This window comes from Synchiropus splendidus, chromosome 5 (genome assembly GCF_027744825.2).
Source record: "Synchiropus splendidus isolate RoL2022-P1 chromosome 5, RoL_Sspl_1.0, whole genome shotgun sequence".
Taxonomy (NCBI): Eukaryota; Metazoa; Chordata; class Actinopteri; order Syngnathiformes; family Callionymidae; genus Synchiropus; species Synchiropus splendidus.
The window spans coordinates 23,532,934-23,549,093 of NC_071338.1; the positions used below are offsets into that span (position 1 = coordinate 23,532,934).

The following is a 16,160-nucleotide window of genomic DNA, read 5'->3' on the forward strand; positions in this document are numbered from 1 at the left end:
TGCTGTTATTGTCTGTAAGATTTTGTCAACCGATAAAATATGGGGCAACTTTCTTCAGTGGCGAGCATTCGGCGTTCACAACGTTAACTTTTCCACTTCCTTTAATCCAGCAGCTATTGTCACTAACAAGTCATTCATCCATCAGATTTTTTTTATTTAAAGCGACCAGATTGGCAGCAGATAGAGAATGAGTGTAAAATTCCATCATGGCATTCCTGAAAACGCTGTCCCTTGAAAACATGACATAAAACTCTCAAAGTTCCTAATAGTGACTCCATAGCTTTTCATCTCTCACGGCTCCGATTCTCTCTCTCTGGGGTTGTGGTGTCAGTCTGTCTGGCTCGCCCTAAGCCCCCCATGCCTGGATCTCCGTTTCCCATCCTCCCCTTGGCTCGCAGTCTGGTGCCAACCCCCTTTTCACCAACTAATACCACATCTCCCCCCTCTTTCTTTTCTTTCTTTTTTTTTTAAACCATCCTGCCTTCCACCCCCGGGACTTGCATTCAATCTCGCTATCTTCTTGCAGCAGGCCTGTCAAATACCCCGCCATCGAGCGCGGCAAATCGGCCTGGAAACAGGCAGGGAGGGGGTGACGGCGCTGAGAGAGACACTGGTGGATGCAAATAATGGGAGAGTGGTGTTCGATGGAGTGAAAGAGGGTTAAAGTGAAAGTGCAGAAACAGCAACAGAAGAACAAAGCGGAGGACACTGAAGAGATGGTTGATAAGAGAAAGAACAAATGAGAGGTTGAAGGGAGATGATGATGAAAAGAGAAGCTACATATGGATATGCCGCCTTGCATTCCCCGACACAGTGAATATAAGTTGTCTGTCAAATGTCTGAGCCACCAAGGCTGTCTCTCTGCGCCTCAGCAGCAGCAGTTAAAACAAGTTTTTCCATGAGGCGCCGTTTCAGGGTCTGCTAAATTAGGATGAGACACTGCTTCTGACGTTCAACTGCAGCAGAACAAATCATTTCATAATCATAAATTTGTGGTGATGTGCAGGAGAGGCTTCCCCAGACTTGAAAAATGAACCTTTGAGTTGTTCATGCATAAAGCTGAATGAATCAGATGAGTCACATCGTTCGACATCAAGTGGCTCTCGGGTCTAAACTGAGTCAGGGAGTCAGTGACCTAACACACTTGCAAAGGTCCCTGGGGCTTTTCTGTGAGGCAATGAGTCAATGATGGGCTGGAGAGGACTTAAGTGGAGCATGTTAGCGAGTCCCTCGGATTCCAGTTTCCCCAGGAGAATGATTCGAATCACCTCTGACATAGAGAGATATAGAGACTTGACCAAGAGGACTAAGTGCGTAAAGAAGACATTCTGAATCATGAACATGCAAAAGCAACTGCCACACTGCTGACATCATTATCAAGACATTTCATACGGTACAATTATTATTATCCTGCATGGATGCAAACAGGGACTATGGTTTGGGAACTTGCTTGCTTTATGTGAAATATTCCTTCATTTACGGTCCAGCATTTGTCACCATAAGCCACAGACAATGGGTTTATATGCACAATTTCTGGGACATCTGAAATGAATAGTGAAAAATAGATTTATAAACTTCTCAAATTGAGGTGAAGCAAATTGCAAATACCTATTGACAGAACATTTCGGCAGCCTTAAGAGATCCTGCTAGTGGGCGGGGCTCCAGACAACTGCCTGGCTTGCCTGTCTTCAAGCCCCGCCCTTAGCTGTAGGTGTATTAGCCTCCAGACCATTATCTTAAAGATCATGAGGAGGAACACGTCTTTGATGATTCTTGTACTCAAAAAAGTTTTTACACCATTTTATATCCATATGTTATGTTTTACATTTTTATTAAAATTGTTTGTATTATATTTCATAATTATATGGGAGAGGTTTTATACAAGATGAAGTGGCAGCAAAAGGTTTTGTGCCACAAAAAACTCCTTGGTTAAACCTTGGTTAAAAAAATACATTGCCATCCTTCTAAAGTGTATCACTGCTTGGTGCGTCACCTTGCTAATAGTTGGAACATTTTGGACTCAGGGCACAACATGAGGACCGCAGGCAACAGATCAACACATAAGGTAGAGCTGAAGGTGGCTGGAGGTTGACAAAACAAATGTTGTAGTGAGTCGTGTAGAAAAGATGTTTTTTTCTTCAATTATTTTTTCATGAAACAATTTGTTTTTGTTAATTGTATTTCTGATCTTCGTTTTGAAATCATTTGCTTGTTTTCTTGAAAGAAAACTACTTTTTAATTAAAGCACAATGGAAAACAGTATTTGTAGACACATTTTAAATCAAGCTATCAATGAAAAACACTGTGTCAAACGTGACCACACATACTTTTGACCCTGTTTTCTAAGCATACTTCTTTACTCCGAGTGAAAGCCAGAGCTTAAGTGTGAGTGGAGCTGTCCCTGGTGCTGAAATGAAACACCCGTGAACTGAACTGTTTTCACAGCTCTCTAAGGCATTATTTTCCAGTAAATGAGAGGCTTTGTCAAGAGTTCATGGAGGGTTAGTCTGATTATTATTATTGTTGTTGTCGACTTGTGAATTTGTCTAGACATAAGTCTGCGTGTCTTTTATTCAGCTGTTTGGTTACGTGTTCTCGAAAGTGCATTTGAGAACTACAACTCCAATCCAGACTGTCTTCGCCTGGAGACTTAATGGGCCTTTATATCCCTCCTGTACTGTATATTGGTGTCCAGCGTGGCATCTGGTGGATGGATATGAAACAGTATTCATGGCTCAAAGTCAATTCTCGGTTGCGTTTACAATAGTACAGTTGACAGAAGACACAAGCGCAAGCAGAGAACAAAAACTTGGTCAATGTTTACCATCAAAGTTGGAAGAGGCAAAAGTGAGAGAGGCTCTCTTTTGAATAGAGACCGACACTCCCATATTTGCACAAAGGTGTGTGTGATTTTGGCAGCAGGAGAATCCACATTTTGTTTATTATTCACGGCACTAACTTCTCAACTTTAAGCCTTCCATTTGTAAAGATGGACTATTCAGGATGACTGGTTCAAATGCCTGTCATCAAGCAGACTCCACTTCCTGTGACAGTCATTTCAAAGTAAGAGCTGTGGGGAAATTGTGAGATATTTCGCGTGGTTCCTACATTAGGCAATTGTATTGCTGCAGCGGATTAAACAGCTGATAGTCTGAAGGTATGAGTTGGTATTGACTGAGGAGTTGCCTCTTATGTCTAACCTACATTGTCTCTTAAGTCAATACATGATTTAGTTTTCGTCCTTTAAATCTATTGGATGATGGATGTGTGGACGACCTACGAGTGTCGTAAAGATCAGTGGTACAGACAGCAGTCGGCAGCGGAGGGCTTGGTTCGACCACGGACTGATGTTTTACAACGTAAAGTGTCTCCCCTCTGCATTTTCAATTGCCCCATCCTCCAAACCTGTTCCTTCATCCTCACACTTCTCATCTGGAGACTGAAAAGCTCTGATTAAAGCCCTGCATTCTTTTTGAAGCTGTGTACAGTCGGAGCATGTAACATCTCCCCAGCTTACTACTTTCCTGAAGAAATATTTCCTCCTGCTCGCTCAACTGCTTCTCCTCCTTTCAGAGAGAATGATTGATTTTCAATCTCTCCAAAACCTTCCTTTTTCCTTCTCCTGCTCCACTTTCTCCTCAGGAGTGTGTTTGAGAAGAGGCTTTTTCAAAGACCTGGAAACGGTAAAATATTTAGCAGGTCAGAGTCACAAAGTCCTGCAGTGATGCCCTTGGGCTACTGAGCAACTGATATGCATGAGTGAGAGGGAGACGGGGCAGGAGTTAGTGAGGTGGGGCCAGGGGAGTCACGGGTGGGTTCATCATACCAGGAGAAGGTTCAAACCCCCCAGAGGACAGCGATTTGGTTTGTTGGCTGAAAATACAGTGATACCTTGAAATGGATGGGGAGAGAGGGAAAAAAAAGAAGTGTGTGTGAGAGGTGTCAGTGAGTGATGTGTGTGGTCTGCGGCAGCAACAGATTTATAGGTGTGTGTCGTGTGTATATGTGTATGTGTGTGTGTGTCTGGACTGTAAAGTGTGGACATAAATAAAGCTGCGGGGAGAAAGTCACCATTCAACATCATCATGTGGATCCCGCCCACAGACCTTCATATCTATAGCTCACATGCACACAATGACAGGTGAGCACCTTTAACACGGCATCCTCATTTAAATGTGGAGAAAGAAATGTGAAGCTGCCTATGGAGAACATCTGCGGCATAGAGCCAAATATCTCTTTCTGTTGTGCCAATTCTGTCAGACACACTTTCCTATTTCAGCTAAATGTTTCTCCGTTTGTGCCGCCAACAAAGCACTTCCTTAAAAGTAATATTGGTTACGTTCACATGACACTGCAAGGTTTCCTCTGCCTGTTTCTTCTTGTACCAACTCTTTGGGTCATGAAACTTAATGCAACAGCTATGAACCATCACGTCACTTATTCAGAACACAATCTCCCAAAATTCTAGTCTGCAGCTGATGTGCATGGATTTCTTTGTGATAATCCGGTTACTGTTCATGCGAACTCCATGGTCTATTGGTTATGAACGACATACTTTTTATCTGGTTAGTCTAGCGACTTACAAAATTAACTCTGAGGCCTATTACATCGACACGGTTCTGGCTCTGAAACCTGTAGCGTTCTGGATTCCTTGAAGCTTCCTATCCAACCAGACCACGTTGAGGTTAAAGTGAAAGTTAAGTGAAGGGGTTTTAAAGTGTCACACAGGCGGACGTCAACAACACACAGGTACAATGACAAGTCGCATCAATAATTTGAAAGTGTTTGTCACTTTTAAATTTTTGTTCTCATCCAACAATCGAGGAAGCGGCAATTTTTGATGATGAGGTGACATAAAAAAAATTTATATTTTGTAGATATGACCGACAAATATCCAAAGCAATAATGTCAAGGTTTGAGAGGTCGAACCAACATTTGAGTTCAATAGCATTTTTGCCCGTCTGGTTCAGAATTCAGTTCGGGAGCTGTAACTGGTGCCGGTGCGGAGCCCTCACACTTGAGTAAATCGAATACAACATATAACTGGAAGCCAAGATCAATGGGATCATGATATTTCACAATGACTCTCAGCGATAAGTGAGTCTGACTCACTTCTAGTCCCGTTATAACAGACAAAACGTTCCACAGGTGGAGAGACAGCAGTAAGACTTGGCGGAATATATTGACATTGGGAAAGTTGCCTTCTGTCTCCTACATTGACGAAAAAGGCAGCCTTTAGCGTTGCATGTTGACGCACTGGCAGTGCGAAGAAAAGAGGTTGGGGTTAGGGTGAGCCATAGGATGGCGCTACATTCATTCTATGTTTAGCTCTGTGTCAAATTGCTATTAAAGGGCTATAAACGGCTATAAACTTAGTTAGGGTGACTTTCAGTACCATCACTCAGGAGGAGAGCCACTTAAAGCTTCTCGCCTTGATCCACACCCGCGCCTGGATCCGTAGGGAAGTAGAATGTGTTTTTTTTTTTTTTTTTTTTTTACTCCCACCCATGCATTGCGTGATGCATGATGCACCATTCACCAACACAACGCACAATCCACTTTGCCCTGCTTAGAACACTCTTGGACTTTCGTCCATTGAAATGTCATTGCGTAACATCGAACACCGAAGGCTGTCTTTTTCATGAGGATAGGATGTAAAAGTCCACTTTCCCAACGTCAATGGGTTGATCTTTGACAGGCTTGTTTTGTATAGTTTGTCGTTTTCTGTTTTTAATGCTGTCAATATCGCAATTAAATTGAATTGTTTTCATTCACATGAAAGTGCTCGATGCTGCATTCACGGCACTTTCTGCAGACACTCCTGGTGTGTATGCTTATTATTACTAACCTGTCTTGATGCGAGACCCCTCATTTTTAAGTGGGTTAAAAGAACTTTTCTTACTGGCTATATGATATGGCACACACCACTGACCACAGGAGTCAAGTTTCAAGTGAGATCATCTCTCATTTGGCTATTTAGTGCTGGCGCTGCCAGCTCCATGGTCATGTTGAAAGTTTGCTGTCTGTACTTTATATTTAGCGACAGATTTCCTGCGTCAACCAGCCACTCTTCTTCTTCTTCTTCTTCTTCTTCTTCTTCTTCTTGACCGGCAAGGCAACTCGGCTCCGCAAAAAATAGAACTTGATCCTATTTTAGCGGATCTGGAAAACAGTGAGAGCACTCGGACTGACATGCACGGCAAAATACAAAATGCGTTATCAGATGAGATTTCAGCGACAAATTGCATAAATAAGCAAAATGAGTGGGTCTCTGTAGCTGATTATGGTTGCCAGCTGACTTTGGACGGGCACCGTGGGACTTTGGCAGGGGTCACCAATCCAGCACACAACTCAAAACTATTGCTTCTTCACTCCTTTGTAAAGCGCCGGATTCGCTGTTGACACGTAAGTTAATAATAATTGAGACCATTCCCAAGCTCGCCGAGAGAAGCGGGGAGTCCGCTGGGGCAACATGGATTCAAAAAGGATAAAAATAACGCGGATGCAGTATTCCTCTTGTCATTTTCCAGTTCTGAATAAGCGCCCAACTTCTATTGAAAGCGCTGGCAAAGCAAGCGGCACTGGAGAGAACATAGAATAGAAGCTCCGGAGGAAAATATTTTGGAGGGGAGAGAGAATATTTCAGATGGGAGCAAGTTTGTTGTGATTTGCAGAACACCTGTCTCTAAAACTCCGGCCGCTCGCTACAAAACCTCTCTGAATGCATATTAACGGTTCACGGCTCCGTTAAAGCCCTTGTTCACATGCAAATCCTGCTTATGCTTCCGTCTGAAAGCCTTCAAAGCTGTCTTCAAGAACACACAACACACTATTTTATGGCGACTTGTCACTCCCTCTCTCACGCACATTCATCGTTTTCTCTATCAATCTCTTATTCTCATGTAGAGGAAGGATTAGGCCCCCAGGAGGAAAAAAAAATCTGTTCAGTTGGTGCATCACATCAGACAGCAACACAAACAGATACACACACACACACAACAAATCACAACACAGCATTCACTTCCCCACAAAGACACTTGCTTAAACAGCTTGTAGGTGCAACAAGCTACAGTAGCGATACAGTTCAGTGTGGGCTTGGATAACAACTGTGCTTAAAGGGGATTAGGAGGTGTGTGAAATATTGGACCATGCCCACCAAAACGCTACAGAGACTTTTTTTTTTTTTTTTAAGGAGACCTACGAAGAGTGTGGGTTTGTGTGGAGGAGCTGCTTTCAGAGGCTTTGTTGAGCAGTGTCGGCCTCTGACAGTAGAGGTGTGTGATGAATTGCTGAAGCAGTTGAAGGGTAAAGTGCGATGTTCTCTGTAATGGAAATGGATGTTTATGAGAAAATGAAAGATGTAATTGGAAGATGTGATTTGTTATCAGAGAAATTAGTGGGTGATGAGGATCAGACAGGATCAGCTAATAAAACTTTGGTTGTTTACGGGGATATTCCAGATAATGATTTCAAGTCAGTCCCTTTTTTTTCCTGGCTTGAATCGTCAAGAATTAATAACAGACCTCTCTATTGCAATATGTTCACAAATCAACATTTGTCAAGTGAACATTTGGATGATCGAAGCCGCTCATTGCCAACATACCTGTGCTGGAACTTGTTATGTGGTACATTTGGTTAGGCGTCGTGTCAGGTTTTCAGCACCACGAGTCAACCTTATGATCATATGAAGTATCAGACTTACAAGATGACACGGAATTGTGTATCTTTAAAGAGCCATTCATTTACCTAACCCTTACCTTATGAGGACATTTTGGCCTGTCCTCACAAGGTTGAGAGTTAGTAAAAGTAGTTCGGGTCAGAGTCCTGGTTCAGGTTAGCCGTTTTTTGGAGGGTTAGGTTAAGGGTCATGTCAATGAGTGGTCCCCACAAAGACATAAATACAAATGTCAGTGTGTGTGTTTGTTGTACAGTCTGTTTATGTCAGGAAGTGCCACTGAAATGGAAATATTTTATGAAATTTTAAATCTTTGCATCAAAATTGGATGCAAAAGTCCATTTGGCGGCCATCAGTATGTGACCCCCTAAGTTGTGTGAATGTGTTGTTTCAAGTGGCAGCAAAAAACCTTCATCTGAAGCATACAACCTTCACAATGGTTGATCACATACAGATTGTTGGAGAGGATTTGTCTTTGGTTGAAGACACCTCAGCGTAGCGACCCATAAAAGACATTTGTAATTTGTCCATTTGTCTTGAATAACTTCAGGCTTTAGAATCAGGTATATAATGCATAATCTGTGAGTTAATGTTGCGCTCCTATTGTATGTAACACATGTATATTAACTGTTTTTACCACCACACAGTATCTCCGATACCCAAGCAGGAAAGAGTGAGGGTGAACCCTCTTTAAGTACAGCAGCATTCGAGATAGATTTTGATAATGTAAACACTCTGTTGCTTTAGTCTGTAGCGCCTTAAAGAAGTCACTGCTGGTTATGTCACCAACCCCTCCATCTTCCACCCATGTGAAAATAAACTCAATGTCAGACACCTATGTGTCTGACATTGTCTATAAGACGATAGTTCGAAGAACTAAACTACTTCCTGGAAACATTCCTGGAACAAACAAGGCACTAACTATTCAGTAGCGGCTCATCATAAAAGCCTTGCTGTTTTCCCCTGAATGGATGGAGGGTGATGCTCACATGACCCGAATTGGGGGTACATTTACAACCGTAAACAGTAAAGCGTTTAACCACAAAGCTCGATCTGATGGAACAATCCATCCTCCTCCAGTTAGGTCAGCTATGCACGAGCACTTTAGTGGGAACTTGTGAACTGAAATGAGCTACGAGGAGCAAAATCCTCTGGAATATGTTAAAAATGATTGAACCTCGCTGCAAGACCCAAGTGTGAAGCTGGCGTCCCACCTCTACCAGCTATGCTAAATGATCTCAGCTTGTGCATATTCACAGCAGCAACAGTTGCCAAAAAGGAGGAGCAGCCGAGCGACTTGAGGAGTGAGGCGAACTCAGATCATGCACATGAATCCACTTCATTAGAATTTCGAAGCACAATACTGACATGAAATATATGGATAGTTGAGAATGTACTCTATTATTATTATTATTATTATTGTTATTATTTGGGTTGCTCCTTTCATTTACTCATTATTTTTCATATAGGACTTGCAACAGACAGCGTTATCATCTGTGTCACTATTTGATGGTAAACAAGTGACTCATGTGACCCAACACATACACCTGCAGCATATATACATACAACAGACCCCTAACTGGGCTCATGCAAAGCTATGCTGCAGCACTCTCTGGACCACGAGCGCCGGCGCTGTCTTGGTGTCCACCTGCCGTCTGGTGCGTCATTAGTGGCTCAGTGTTTGTGTGTGAATGCACTGAGGAGATATTGATAATTGGCCAAAAAAGAAATGGATAAATAAACTACTCAGATCAACGCACGCATATGGAATGACGATGGTGCTGTGAATGTTTTCCCTGGGAAATGAAATATAACTGTGGCTTACTAACTGGCAGCAGCACCAGGTTGATGCTAATTAAATTACCGCATATGCACCATTATTCCATCCCCCATGCAATTGACTTATATCCAACCTTGTACGCTGATATTTTTTGGCATCAGCACCAAGCCGTCACAGCGAGATGCTCGTTTCAGAGGCACTTCATTGAGGATGATTGAAGCCAAGTGGGGAAAAGACCCCAGTTCTACTGAGCAGTAAAAAAAAAAAAACGTTGCCTTTTGTTGTCATGTAGTCTGTTGCTTGACGCATTGACAACACAAATCATGTTGAACTGTATAAGATAGCTACAAAACCGATTTAGAAATCACTATGAATTATTATTATTTATAGCATGATCAGTGAATGATATGAGAAGATGTTTGAGTCTTTTTCTTGAGCTTTTCCGAAGGTGGGCTACGACCTGAGCAGCTGTTCGTCTGCTGCCATAATACAGCCACTAATACAGGCTGACATGTTTTTTGAGCGCAATCCAAACAGTTTCTCATTCATTGAGCGACTGGTGCCATCGAAACAAAGCCAAAGTCAGCAGCAACATCAGGCTCAACGATTTACCATCGGCAGAGAAAACTTTTCCGGCGTGCAAACTGTATAGCTTCCCCTTAAAATCCCCTCGTAGTTTTAATTCCTTGCAATTTGTGAATAATATACACAACATTATAGGAAGTGCTTTTATGAAAGACATCAAATATTCATGAGTACCTTTTCCGCTGGAGTTGATCTATGACAAAGGTTTTCACACACTTAGATATCAACTTCATGATCCAGCATGCAAAAATAAAAAAAAGAAAAACAGGTGTGAAGCCCTTCTCTTCCAACCTTCCAACACACCAAGAAGAGGCTCCACACTGAGATGCTGCCTTTGAAGTCGACACACCCGGCCCAAGTGTCACATGCTAAATCGTTATTGTAAGAGTAAATCCCAGCAAAATGCCACAGATATCCTCCACTCCAGAGACGCTCCGGAGCCCCGGCAGACGACAACAACAAGCGCTTCTTGATCCACCCGAAGAACATCCTCTTCTAGCACACAGACGTGCACACATTTCAGAATCATTTATGCCTTCACCTTGACATGCGCCATCTTATCATGCACATCACAATTTCATCAAATCCAATTCCTAGTTTCCAAGTGCGCTCGAATCACTGAAATCTTTGAAGCTGCGGAAACTTGGAGGAAAAATGGATGTTCCGGCCATATTTATAACTCTAGAATGACTTGTTTTGCCTAGTTATCTCATCTCCCTTGCTATATTTAAGTAGCTCCATAGTCTTTTTCAGAGAATTTTTTGTCAATAGTGTTGCTTTGTTTTGCATTAAAAAGTCCCACTTGGGTCGTTCCTCACATTTGCAACGATAAAGAAGAGAATAAATGAAAAATAAAAAGTCACTTTGTCTCCCGTTGCAGCGGCTGGTTATGACTTTGTGGCGTCTCCTGTGAGAAACATAATCTACAGCCTTTCAAGAAATAATTACTGTGACAGGGCAGAAAAAGAAAGGATGGCAGCAGTTCTTATAATCCCTCCTTTTTTTTTAAAGAAGTTCCTGTAATCTCTCTTTTTAAGTTTCTCCTCCGCCCCGGCAGAACGTGGTCGCCCTGCTCTCCCCACACTTGACAGAAAACACACTCCTACAAACGAGCGTGGAGACACATTTAGACTTTCCGAGAGTGTGTGTGTAGGAGGGAGATAATGTTTCTACACTGGGAAACACCACTTCAGAAGAAAGTGCAGCGTAGACAAAAGCGACACGCACACACACAAAAAAAAAGTCTCTTTTTGAAGACATTAAAGAAAGCCAAAAAAGTCCATTTTAAGATTGTCGTGTGTGAAAAGGCAGCAACAGTTCTGATCTGAAGTCAAAAAGTTCCACAAAAACATCAGGTGTAGTGGATCGGAAATGCTGAGGTTGCAGAAAACAGACACGAACACAGACCCGTGGTGATATTAATAAACAATGTAAGATTGTAAGGCAAGTGTCGGGAAGCAATTCAGCACGTCTTCCTCTCAGTGTACTACCCTGCCGATTGTATAACGTGAGTGGATGAATGGAGAAGCGAGTACAGTACTCACGATGCTCAGGAGTGTTGCTCTCTGTCAGCTCGCTCTTCTCTGGCCGGTCCTCTCTTTCCTTCCTTCTATACTTCTCTATGTTTTCACTGATGCTGAGGAAAGAAGCACACACTCTCACACACACTCCGCTGTGTTATGCTGCTCTGCCGAACAAGCGCTCAGAGCGAGACTGAGATGGTGAGGGAGTGAGAAGCGGAGTCAGAGTAAGAGGAGGAGGCTGAGCTGTGTGCGTGTCTGTGTGTGTGTGTGTGTGTGTGTGAGATGTAGGTTTGAGGGGGAAGATGCTCCGGCGAGTGAGTGGGAATACACCGACACGGAAATGTGACAGCACATTCCCCGGCATTCAGCACCTGAGCATCAATAGAGTCAGGAATAGTCGCGCACATATGCTCTGGTTTTGGCAATAAAAGGAAGAAAAGGAAGGAAATCCCCAATTTGCTCAGTGCGACTGAGTGAGCGTGTGTCCTTTAATGACACTGTGTCAGGCAGGCAAGTACTGAATTAAACAAGCCTCTAATCCTCTCTGAAGCTAAATTCATTCATTTATTCATTCATCTTCTTCCGTGTGTTCTCATCAATCCGAAAGAATGGAGCTCGGCGTGAGACTCACGAGGTAAGTGTCATCCATTAGCCACAAACGATAACATTCTGCATAAAAGCACATGTTTAAAGATGATGAATCGCTCACCCAATGCAGATGTTATCAGTCCATTCAACGTTTTGCAAGTACATATCACCCACAGCTTCCTATTGGCTCATATGAATGGCTGATATGCACGACTGAAAAATGGCCATTCACCGCTGGGTTCTCCCCAGCGCTTCAGTTTTCCACTGTTGACAATATGTAGTGAAGTGTGGGTCACAATGTCAGCACTCATTCATCTTCAGTCAAGGAGGCTCCGCCTTTTAAGGTAGACCATTAAGGAAGACCATTAAGGATGGGCAATGCAGTCTACTGTTCACGCGACGTTGAGAGAAAAAAACTGGGGAGAACCCTGCAATGGACGATCCGGTAAATCCAGTCCTTTGAGGACCAGTTTAAAGACCCGTGCTGTTGACCCATTCATGACTTTATGAAAAATGTGTCTGCATATCATAGCAACAGCACATAGTCGACTATAATTCATAGGAGTCGTCACTGTCTTATATGTGTGAGTGAGGCTCCCACATCATCACGTCCCAGAACACCGAAGGTATGGGAACGTTTCGCAATGGACACAACAAAGACTCAAGTGAGTTGTGACAAAAACATACCTTTCAAACTCCATTTTGGACAGTTGAAATGTAAAGTATCCTCAACATTTACCACTATTCAGTATAGTGGACAGCAATTTCCACGTGATTTTTCTCTTCTTTCATTTATTACTTTTTTGAAACACAACAATCAATTGTCAGTCTGGCCATGTCAGAAACTCTCTGAAGTTATAGCCCTCAGAGCACTCACCGATGTACTTCAACCTACTTCCGTTGCCGAAATGTGCACCACCCATGAACCAATGATCTCTTGTCTCTAAACAATGACAATAGGTTTTTCCGAGTCTGACCATTCTGTTCTACCTTCAAGTGACAAGAATAACTCACCTGCTGCATCAGGGCTTCTAACTCCTGCTTAAGGGCACAACAGTCCGTTGAGATGGCTCAAAGTTATTGCCGACACAAAACTGTTAATGAAGTTCCACGGTTAACTACGTTCACTCAATGTCATGAACTCCCGCTCCTCCGTCAGGTCACCGACGCCTGGCTCATTGCCGTTCTATAATAGGACACGAAAAGCCATCCTTCCACTAGAGGGAGACAACTAGAGTAAAGCAACATCAGCGTCTGCATTTGATCAATCACAACACGATTTTTTTTTTCGAGTCACCAGCGAGGGCAATAATAATTCCATTAGCTCGATTCATATTTGTACGGAACGCAGATGTGAAGATTGAATTTGAACTTTGTTGAGCTTTAAAAACAGTTGTCTTGTCGTGTTCTGATAGTTTTTTATAGAGCTAATAACCATGTTATTACATTTTCGGATGACTACATAATTCTTGTACATGAGGGTTTTACTCGTACAACAGTAGGAATCCATTGTCAAAAGATACATTCATTAAAACTGAAATGTAATTTCAGTTGAAATGGGGCTGAAAACCTCCACTAGTTAGAAAAAGAAAAATATTGCTGGTTCATTACAGGTGTTTCCTAAATTGAGCTCAGTGGCCTTGAAGCAACGCGTAAGGTGTCCCAGACGTTCCCTCCATTTTTGTCTTTGACACAAAAAGAGATTTGCCAATTAATCTTCACCCAATCAGCCGTGATTTAAAGTTTGAACCAAATTTGAGTCTCAACAACTGGGAATTGTTCGACAGGAGAACTTCAGGAAAGTATTAATTCAACACTATGGGAGTCGAAATGACACAGCGTCTGAGCTCAGTTCAACTTGGTGAAAGTTAACCACCGTTAAATTACTCAACTTGGGAAAAGGATGAAGAGTCAGAACATTAGCTAAAATTGAGGAACTAGAACAAAACAACGCGTGTAAAAAAAATTTTAAAAAAAAAAGCAGGAAGACGAGACAGAGGAGCTGATGAGCATGTGGGAATCTTCCCCTTTGTTTATAGTGATGCTATGACATTTCACTCATCTATTCTTCCAAGTAAAAATATCATTCTCCTCTGTTAGGCTCATATCCTGTCTCCAAATCACATCACCTGCATGTTCAGTGGTACGAAGAGCAGCAACATTGTCAAACTTGTCAGCGCATGGAGAAGTCTTCATTCTCCAGGGCTGCCAGGAAAGCACAAGCTCTTTACTAGAGATGTCAAATGAGTGTAATGTCTGGATGAAAAAAACAGGAACACAGGTAACCCAGGCAACCTTCTCTTGGCGGATTCCAGCTGAAAAAGCAAAGGCGTTAAAGTTACATACCGGGATTTAGATATCTTTACTGAGCTGTCAAAACATTACGACCACTTAAAGGTGAAATAACTGACCCTGATGAACCAGTTACCATGGTGTCTCTAAGTAGGAGGCTGCTTTTAGTCAGCTAGTGTTGCTTTCAAGGTCGATGTGACGCTTGGTGCTTGGTGTGTGATTCTGACCAAATTACTGGGCCATTGAAAGAAAAGTCTGAAATTTAAAATTATGAACACTTTCCCTCCGGAAAATGAAAGCAAATCATGTTGTCACTGTTCTATATAAGATGTGGTCTTCATAGTTAAAGTAAACGCTGTCTAAAACGCTGCACGTAATGACAATAAAATCGCGAGCAGAGACCTGCATGAATCCATTCTTGACAAAAAGTCACATGCAACTGACTTCCGTAACGCCGCCGAAAAATCAAACTATGATTCAAAAGATTCTGGGGAAACTTCAGGTTGGCTTTGTCCTCAGGTCACCTTTTGTTTTGGTTACCTGCCTTTCTATCTGCTACATTAAAGTGGCGCATTTTTAATCTGGGCCCGTACACAGCCCCGGCTTCTCCACCGCACATTTAATTAAAGGTGAAATTAGCTATTAGATTAGCGTTATGGGAATACACTGATCTAATGGAGAGAGGCTTCAGCTGTACATCTCCAGAGAGAACCTCAGCGGTGAGAACATGGCTGCCTGGATTCCTGGAGTTTTAATGATCGCTGAGCTCAAAAGAAAAGCCAAATTTTAACTCAAAGTCAATGTGAGGGAAAGAGGACAAGGACGGACCGAGCAAACACTTTACGATAAAATGTTCCATCATTTATCCTTAACCATGAGATTTTCAATCATCATATCCTTTCTTGTGTTGTCTGTTGTACGTGCATAGATATGGGTTTGATTTTGGTGACTGAGTGAAAAGAAACGCTTTGGATCACTTGTCTGACTACCTCCAACTTTTGCATTTTTGTCATTTGACTTTTTGGCCTTTTTTCTTTGCTCTTTTGTTTTCCTTGCCCTGGCTAGGAACGTTATGTTGTTCCTTTATTTATCTGTTGTTGTTTTTTTTTTTTTGTGATCTCTTTTCCAGCATATTTGGTCCTAATTTTTTCTAAATCTTTGTGTGTATTGCCATGTGTTGTGTTGCCGTGCCCAGTTCTGGTTTTGTATTCTTTTGAATCTATTTTAAAGTATTTTACAATATTTAATGTTCAATATAGGACATTTATTATTATTATTATTGTTATTATTATTATTATTATTGATTAAATTTCACTTATTTATATATATATATAATATATATATATATATATATTTTTTTTTTTTTTTTTTTTTTTTGTCTTCATCCATTGCAAAGTTAATTTACACCTTTTAAAACATCCAATCTTGTTCAGAAAGTTTTACATGCAGTGCACCAACTCTCTACAGCTATTAGTTATCCATGTATGTGGAAATATGAACTCAGACCTCCATATTGCTACATACAACAAGGGAGTGCTGTGGCCTCAAGGTCTTAGTTGCTAGACAAGCTTTAAGAGTTCTCTTGTCTTATCTTCTCTGTGATTTAGGAGGAAAAAAGGTACTACCCTAAAGCAAATTCTGACGTAAACAAACGTGCTACAGTGCCCATGATAACAAAATTAACAAGACAATAAGTCTCCCACCTTTACTTGATCCA

General features: G+C 41.9%; 1 protein-coding gene across 8 annotated transcripts in view; it reads right to left on the reverse strand.

The window, feature by feature from the left end:
• rbfox3a (RNA binding fox-1 homolog 3a) overlaps positions 1-11,782 on the reverse strand; it is a 486,434-nt gene extending 474,652 nt beyond the window's left edge. For 7 of the 8 annotated variants that reach the window (XM_053866317.1, XM_053866318.1, XM_053866316.1 and 4 more), the window contains exon 1: positions 11,585-11,782. The gene's annotated coding sequence lies outside the window, so the exon portion shown is untranslated. The remainder of the gene's footprint in view (positions 1-11,584) is intronic. The other variant, XM_053866321.1, reaches the window with a different exon arrangement.
• Positions 11,783-16,160: the final 4,378 nt, after the last annotated feature.